Here is a 9,371-nt window from a genome sequence, read left to right as displayed (position 1 = left end):
TTCAAATGTATAGGCATTTGGTTTAAAACTAGGAGCACAAATGTGGTCGGAAAATGTCCAAACAATGATGTAAAAGACCTATCGAAAGACATAAAAGATGTCCGGGGATATTTACACATTGTACTATTAACATACCAAATATCTGGTCATTATGTTACCTTCACAGAAGGGAACATATTGTTTTTGCTTTGTTTCTTCTTCTTTTCCGCACAAATAAGGTCAACGACCTGGACCAGACGGCTGTCACCATGGTAACCGGTAAAGTAGCAGGCACCATGTGGTGTTCGGTTACATAATGTAGCAAATGTCAGATCTACAGGGGCTCGGGTCACTACATTTAGAAATGTGTTCAAATAAGAATGAACAAAACAGTTGCCAGTGTTAGACTACAACATGTGAAGGTAACATTCTGTATTTGCTTGCAAATATTACCTTTCTAGTTTCTTATATTATCTTTGATAAAAAATTTTTTGCTGAAGCCAGTTGTAGTCATATTTGGCCAGTTTTTTGCCAGTACGATAAGCGGAGTGTTTACTTTTCAAATCTGGACAGAATTTAGTGACCTTAGTTGACCTAAGCGGTGTTACATTTCGACGGTTCTGGGACCTATCTACAAGGTGGAGTTCAGAGGCCAGTGTTGTTTTGGTTTTATCAGCTGATAGCTGGAGAAAATTCCAGAGTCTAAGCCGGGCTTTTTCCACAAAGGGAAAGTAGACATATTTAGCTATTCAGTGGGAAGTAGCTTTTGGAGATGGAAATGCTGGTGAGTTTTGAAGCCATTTGTTCTGTGTGTTTTTGTATAGGAAGTCTATGGAGGCAAATTCGGTAGCTCCTCCCCTTATTGGGGGCAAGATCGGGCTTGCCTCGGGGGAACCACGATCGTGGCGGCCTTAAGCCGATCGGGGTGGTACGCAGCGGAAGGGTTACTGGGTGAGTTCACATTTGAACATTTAAATGCATATCCAAAAGCTGGGATTCTAAAGCTAGGTGTTAAGACATATACATCAAATTACTTGAACCATAAATACGACAACACAACGTGCACGTGATCAGATATCAAGGCAAATGGGGGATTTTAAACACAATGCTTACTTAAAGTTACCTGTATCTTTAATGCTGTTATTGTCGAATAAATCAAATCAAATCAACTGTAAAGAAAACTGGTCGAACAACCAGATGGCATTACAAGTCATAGAGGGTCATATAGGCTAGATTTCATTCAAGACATGGAGTGCCGCAGAAAGGTAACTTTGATGGACTCTAAGTATCTAACAACATCAACAAGGTGATTTTCTATCATAATGCCTTATCTTTAGTCTGGGACTGGGACCTCGAAAGAAACAAAGAATTTCGCCGAAGGTGACTGGCGTGTTTATTCACATGTCTAAAAGCCAGCTGCAGCGACGGTAGGTCGTATCTTTTTTTATATTTTGTTTTCGGACAGACGAGGATAGTGTGGCAATGCATTTAAGTTAGTAACTTATATTAACAGTGCCACATACATGTACACAATACCTACAGAAGGTCAACTTTTCTTTAACCTCCCCGACCGACGTCAGGTGTCCATGTTTACACATGGGTGTAGTGAGGGAGGTCGTGTTAAGTACCCATGGGTACAACGTCGGGGTCATGACGAGTATCAAACTCCGGACCACTAGATTCCGAGTTGAAAGCATTCCCAGTTACGCCACACACGACGCTACTTGGTCGTATCTGTTGATCGCCTGAGGGTGGCAAGGTTTTAGAATTGACAGAAAGTCGAACGTAGTTTACCGTGTCACATTGCGTGGAACACGCAATTGCATTGCAATGTATAACGTTAAATGTTAAATACCGATGATTATTGACATCTAGGAGGCAGCAACACACCTTGGATATACAATCGAGGGTGGAGGTGATAGATTTTGATGTCTGTCGGAGCGCTTTAAGCTAAGGGCGCAACCCACCGTACTTGCAAATACGTGCTGTCTACGTGTCAAAACGTGAGCAATCTTTTGGGATCCGTAAGTGGTAAGTACCGCCTCCATACGAACTCGTAGGGAATCCGACGGATTTTGGAACACGCAGACACGCCGTAGAACGTTTCGTGCAGGCAAAACTTTGTGTGCCGTGCGTTGTTGACGTACTCCCTCCCTCTTGCCAGTCGTTCCCCACGTTGTCAGAAATACGTGGCGGACGTGGCCTCCCCAAAAAACGTACGAAAAAATTGTAGCCTTCATAGCAGGGCCGGCGGTCAGAAAAAGCCAGCAATCAGCAACCCAGTACAAAAAGAAATAGCACAGAACCTCCATTTAGCATCCTATCCGAAGGACTGCCCTAACCATAGCTAGGTACTCATTTTAACCTGAGTGAAGTGAGTAAAGTCGTATTAAGTGTCTTTCCCAAAGGGCACAAAATCGATGGCACATCACCGGATTCAAACACAAAACCTCTGGGTTGTGAACTTTATTATGCTATACTTATGTCTCATCGAACACAAGACGGCAGAAACTTCATGGCACACTAAAATGTGCGTTTTCTCGCTTTATTTCACTATTGAGTATTGTACGGTAGATACCGAATCAGGTGTAGGTCCCAGATGGGGAAAGGGGCCCTGCCGGGCCTTTTAACACGGCCCCTTGCGGCTCCCGGGGTATTCAAGTCGGACTTTATAACTGGCGTGCCTCCATCCGTACATCATTCACCCGGACGGGAGACATGGCGCATCCCCGTCTTGTATTCAGCTAAAAGAAAGGGTATGCCACCCCGTATGGGGCGGTATAACCCCAACTGTGCGGTATACATGTAATACACCGTATGACTATGACTGACTGACTGACTGACTGACGAATCTTATCAGATCAGGACAAGCAATCCGGTCATTGCTAAACTCTCCTAATTCCACCAGTAACATGGCACAACATTTTATAACATTTTGAAAATTCTATTCATTCAGCTCGATCTTAAATCAAAACAAGTATTAACGATTTCCATGCTGGGATGTGACGCGTGTTTCTTCGATTATAAAAACAGCTACCTCGAAAAAAAACAACGTCAGGTACATGTAGAAAACATGCCAATCTACATACAAATGCGGCAAAGGGAACATATAGATACAGATGCGAACACTCATCACATCTGACAACTATAATACTATGCCGTCGGAGGTTATCCTCCGTCACAAAGTAAAGAGGGGTACATCAGGCCTACAAATTCTCGACAGGAATGACTACTTGCACATGGAAATAAATTAACGAAACAGTGCCAGCAAGTGATTGAAACTATAATTATAGAAATCGAGTAAAGAAGACGACTGACTTTTTCGCTGCAGCATTTTGTGCTTACCTGCTGTTTACAACTTGTGTTCCAGCACGATGCGTGCCAGAGCGAAGAACCTTTCCAGCCGCGGCGAAACGTCTGAGGTGTGTGCGGCAAAGACAGAATACATATATATCTAAGAAGAAAGGGGCGTGCTACAGAAAAGGTCTGACCAATGCAGATCTGCTATTCAGGTAAATCATGTAAATATGGAATCATAAATCACACACATGTACATAGGCGTTGGGCGTGATTGGTTAATTTGAATTAAGGTGTTGAGTTTCAAATAAAAAATAACCAATCACAGCATCTCAGTAGCCCTTTGCTGTATATCCCTGACGATGTTTCACCTAATAGTCACCACGTAACAAGACCTGCAGCCACTCCAAAGTTTCAGGTTACTTCAGGTCACCGGTACCATCTCAGGTTATTACAGGTCATTGTAAATGCAACATCATCTCATCTTCTCAAGTCAGAAACATTATTGTGACAAGCTCTTGTGCTCACTACATAGCTGAAAGTGAGCAATTGTGCTGGTCTTCCTCATGGAAGAACAAATAGATGGGGTTTATCAGTGGTTTCTTTCTCATAAAGTAAATAAGAGAATAATTGCTGCCTCGCCCTCGTTTATTCTGCAAGTGGACAACGTTTTTTTTTTTTAATTTCAGTCAGCAGCACCTTTTGCTCGTATCTAAGCATATCAAAATATTAATTATGAAATGTATCTCTAATGTATACCAGCCATGGCGCCATCTCTTTGTCCTTAAGTAACAATGTCAATGGCCCTAGGAATAAGGTCATGGATATGTACCATGGGAATCAAGTCATGGATAGGTACCGTGGGAACACTATCCGTTACGTTAGAGTATACTTATGACATCTAAGATTGATAGCAATGTCAATGACCTTTCTTATTGACTTTTCAATGACGAAAATTAGAATAAATATACATATGATAAGCATGCTTATCAATTAACCTTCATCAGCAGGGACAGGTCTTGGTCTCCTGATGCTAAATGATTAATGGCTTTTGTTTTCTTCGTGCGTTTGTCAAGTACAGAGTCTGCTAGGCATCTTCGATTACCTCAATTGAAAAAAAGGTCAAAAACCTCAAAGATTTTGCAGATGACAAATCATGAAAAGCCGGTGTGTAACCGATCACTTCCACGCCATTAAATATTCGACACGGTGTCAGGTAGCTACACTAACAAAGACAATAAAGCATTAATCATCAAAGAACCTATGTGAAGGGCGCTGAAAAGAGACATGAGCATGTGTATCGAAAATCAACCCAAAGAAATTTTGGAATATATGTTACAGAGATATGTTTATGCCTAATAGAACTTAACATAGCTTGGAATGACAACGGTTGGTTCGGCATATTAAGATTCCCTTTGCTGAAGACAATCACTACTCACTACTTGCTAGAATGCATAAAACAGCCGGTATACTAACTGGAATGGTATACGTTGGTATACGTTAGTATGCCTTTGTTTTCTATTGGAATCCAAATTGTCTTCAGCTTGACTTTTTTTGTCTTACAATACTTCCTATCGGACATCTAAAATTGTTTATATTCATAGTTAGGGTATAAAAGACCAATTGTTTTCTTCTTCAAGATCACTTCAGTGTCACCGACGAAAGCTAGTGGATGCTAGTTAAAACGTCTGGCCGTTTCCAAAATTATATCAATTTGCTTGAGTAAATGCTATTTAGCATAACTGGAATGTACAGGAAAGCGATCTAAAAATCAAATTAGGATGGGTGAGAGATCAATGAGAATTTTTTATTTATATTTAACATGATAATTTGATTAATATATTAAAAACATATTTTTCACATTTTATTCACAAGTCATAAATTATAGAACATTCGAAGATAATCACCTACTCGCTTGTATCACCATAGGTCATACGAACACAACTAATTAAAAAAAAAAGAATTATTATAGAATACTCACACTAGCATCTCTTTACCATTTTACACACTAGACTACCTTTACTTAATCATCTAGGTATATGCAATACTATATACTATAACACATTCACATATTGTCATATTGTTGCAGGGACCGTTCCAACTGGTCTTTTTGGCCAGGGTTTGCCCCTAGGACTTTTTAACAGGGGTGCCCCCCCCCCCCTGGATTTCTGTGCAGGGTTTTCCTTTCCTGGTTTTAATTTAACACATCACAAGGTGACATAAATATTACCTAAACATACCCATTTGCAACAAAATCAGATTTAAATATGCAACACGAGAAATCGAAAATATAAACACATCAAATATACTGATGCCACTATCTTAGCACTAACAAACTCACAAAAACATCAGAACTTGCACTGTTTACCTGTACAACATTAGGCTTACACAAACCTAATCATAAGAACATTAAACACAACATACAAACATCAAAAGGCTGACACATGATCATCAGACCAGTATTACAGACAAAAAGTACAGCAGCACCTTTTTGCTCGTATCTAAGCATATCAAAATATTCATTATGATATGTATCTCTAATGTATACCAACCATCTCTTTGTCCTTAAGTAACAATGTCAATGACCGTAGGAATCAGGTCATGGATATTAGTATGTACCGTGGGAACCACACGTTACGTAAAACTGTACGTTACGTTAGAGTATACTAATGACATCTAAGATTGATAGCAATGTCAATGACCTTTCTTATTGACTTTTCAATGAAGAAAATTATAACAAATATACATGTGATAAGCATGTTTATCAATGAACCTTCATCAGCAGGGAAAAATCTTGGTCTCCTAGTGCTAAATGAGAGCTGTTACTTTCTTCATGCGCTTGTCAAGTACAGAGTCTGCTTGGCATCTTCAATTACCTCAATTAAAGATTTTGCAGATGACAAATCACGAAAAGGCTGTGTGTAACCGATCACTTCCACGCCATTAAATTTCCGACACGGTGTCAGGTTGCTACACTAACAAAGACAGTATCTAGTAGGTGAAGGGTCATCAAACCCTTAACATGGGTTATTTGATGATCTTTCACCTACTATGGTGATCCTTCACGTACATACTGTCTTTGTTAGTGTAGCAAACTGACACCGTGTCGAAAATTTAATGGCCTGGAAGTGATCGGTTACACACAGGCTTTTCATGATTTGTCATCTGCAAAATCTGAAGCTTGACTCTTTTCTTGGATTTGCTTGTTCGACAAATTTTTGTCATCAGGCGTAGGGGGCTTAGTTACTTTTTTTATCATACTATTCATTATTTCTTTATTCAACAAAGCAAGAACATAGAAACCATCTAGCAGAAATGAAAAAAATGATCTAAATGAACAATTGTTTATAAGCAGATCAAGATCAGCATATCAACAGAATAGTAACACAGTGCCCGATTTTACACTGATGCTTCTCGAATTCCCCGCGCAATTCTTCTCATATAATATTTGATTTTATCAAATAAATAAACACATCGAAGAAAAGATTAAAAAATCAACCTTTTATTTTCAGTTCACCTCATCTGCGACAATTCAGTTGTAAATCCTGCTGTGCATTTCAGTTGGTAAACCTGGGTTATTATCTTTTATGAAAAATTAGCTAGAATGGTGATTATAATCACGAATGGGTAATATGTAAATAAGCCAATCTAACCCTTATCATCTCAACATTTGTTAATGTCATGATACATCGAAGTATCTCACATATTCTGAAACTCCTTTGGGTTTATTTTCCTTGTGTGTATTATGTGTATTATGTCTTTTTAGTGCCCTTCGTCTTACCTTTTTGATCGTTCTAAATTAATTGCTGCCTATAATATGTTAGTGGAGCTACCTGAATGCCTTCACGAATTTTTAGCTGGTGACTTTTCAATAATTTTGGAATTGCAAAATCTTTTACTTAGGTAAAGACTAAAGGCTGCCCAAATTTTACTCTGTCCTTGACAAAACCAAGAGGTAAGCAAAATGTCATTACTGTTATGTAAGTCCCTCTCCACTAGACAACGATCGCGCTGCGCTCTCACTGCGACCTAAATAGGATATGTGTAACCTTCGCTTTCACACAGGGTGTATCATACAAATGATAGTGTGACTGAGAAGACAACAAAACACACAACGTGTTTCTTATCTATACAATTCGTTGAGCGGTATGTCAAATTTGAGGTCGCAGAGAGAGCGCGGTGAGAGCGCCATCCTAGTGGAAAGGGGTATGAAGAATTCATGATGTGGTTCCCACGGTGCCTGTTCTTGAGTGATCTTGAGTTGATTCCCACGGATATCATACACTTCACTTCAACATAATTACAGGTTTGCAGAAGTGGCCAGCAATTATCCTTAACAAGTAGGTAAATGGGGTGAAGAGGGCTGACGGCGGCTCTCAGATCTCTTACACATCATTTATCAACTTGTATAAGATGATAACTGGTGTTTTTTTGCAAAGTTAAGAATGTCCCTGAGTATCACAGTACTGTGGGAACCTCAACATGGATCCGTTACGTAATAGTAACTTGTTACAATATAATTCGTCATTGTAGTGCCCAAAAATCATATAAAATGATATAGCATCAAAATAAATAAAGTCTCCTTTCTTGCTTTATATCAAAACAAATTTAAAAGAGACATTGATAATTGCTGTAATTGCTACCATGTTTCATTGGTTTTGTTTATAAAATAAATCCGATAGATATGGTGGATTACTGCAGTGAACTTCTACGGTCGCGGTCACATAAGTCGTGCGATTGTCGCACGATTTTAATATGATGCCATAGGATTTTTAAGCAGACCGTGATACCCCTATCACATTGAGCGAAAATCGATCGGACGACGAGTCTGCGTCAATCGCCCGAGCCTCGCTTATGATAATACCTTTATTGCATAACAATTGTACAAGGTACAAAGTATGGCTTATATGTGACAAGGACTGTTTTCAGGTAAAAAATACACGTAACCCTCTGTCGATCTTAAATATGGCCGACCTTCCATCGATACGCCCGAAGATCGTGGATAATGTGACAGGGGTATGACGGAACCAACCACCGACATGGACCCAAAACAGCTTCAGCATTTTGTGTACCAAGACAGTTGAACTTTGCAGGAGACGTACATTTTCGTCCTCCAAAATGCCTCAAGTTAGCGGTCGTACGACAATCTTGCGGTGTCATAAGATAGTATCATAAGCTGAAGAAGGAGTTAAGCCGGCTTGGAGGTGGAATAACACCCCTCTGCCGGCTAAACCCCTTCCCCAGCTTTATGATACTATCTTATGCCACCGCAAGATCTGCTTGGAGATTATGTAACCACGCCCGTAAAGTAAAAGCCAGCTTGCAGCTTGACAAAGTTGAGTTATGTGTTACCCCACTCCGGCTGTATGGTAAAAGGAAAAAGCGCCCCTGTCGGGAAGTTCACGGACTGTTTTTTTTTTCCACTTTCAGGCGTGACCCCTGCGTGGCCCGGCAGGACACCTTGCGGCTCCCGGAGTATTGTGGGCCCGGGGACCCGGACTGACCCCTGGTTCAATTCAAGCTGTGCTCTGAATGAATCCGGGACGTGGTAACAACTAGACGCCGTAACCTACCCATGGGGAACGCCCTCCGCCCGCGTGCATAAAAGGAAGTCGTGCATATATTTTACAAATTTCGGCTGTATTGTGACCCCGAAACCTGTCTTGTATATATTTTTTGGTCAGGGTTCTGTCACAGCCTCAGTGAAAACAATACGTTTGGACTGGTCGTCCCGTCTGGTGTTAATTGCCTTGAAGATGTATCCAACGCATGTAATTCTCTCTCTCTTTTTATCCCTCCATGTCACCCCATGTTCCCTTTCTCCCTCTCCTACCTTCTTTCATTCTGTCTTTTCCTGTACCTTCGATGAGCTCTTTCTCTCTCTCCCTCCCCTCTCTCTCCTTCTCTCTCTTGTTTTCCTTCCCTCTCTTCAGGCTGTGTAATAAAGACTAAATATCAACGACAAGTGCAAAATGTTAGTTAGCTAATACATGTCTCAACGTGTAAGGCGTGCAGCATTACTGAGCTCTAGTGACCTTATATCTCACCAAGCGGAGGCGGAGGCACGTTGGAGGCACTGTTGATTTCGACAACGT

The 9,371-nt window shown here is 40.5% G+C and overlaps 1 long non-coding RNA gene across 1 annotated transcript; it reads left to right on the top strand.

Moving 5' to 3' along the window:
* The first annotated feature begins 1,239 nt into the window (after window positions 1-1,239).
* Window positions 1,240-9,323, top strand: LOC118423352. The gene is made up of 3 exons (XR_004832038.1): window positions 1,240-1,406; window positions 3,350-3,491; window positions 8,707-9,323. It is a non-coding gene; the product is annotated as an uncharacterized LOC118423352 (long non-coding RNA).
* The last annotated feature ends 48 nt before the right edge of the window (window positions 9,324-9,371 follow it).

Source organism: Branchiostoma floridae, chromosome 9 (genome assembly GCF_000003815.2).
Source record: "Branchiostoma floridae strain S238N-H82 chromosome 9, Bfl_VNyyK, whole genome shotgun sequence".
In the NCBI taxonomy this organism is placed as follows: domain Eukaryota; kingdom Metazoa; phylum Chordata; class Leptocardii; order Amphioxiformes; family Branchiostomatidae; genus Branchiostoma; species Branchiostoma floridae.
The sequence above is the reverse complement of the archived record's forward strand: the minus strand, read 5'-3'. Positions and strand labels throughout refer to the sequence as shown.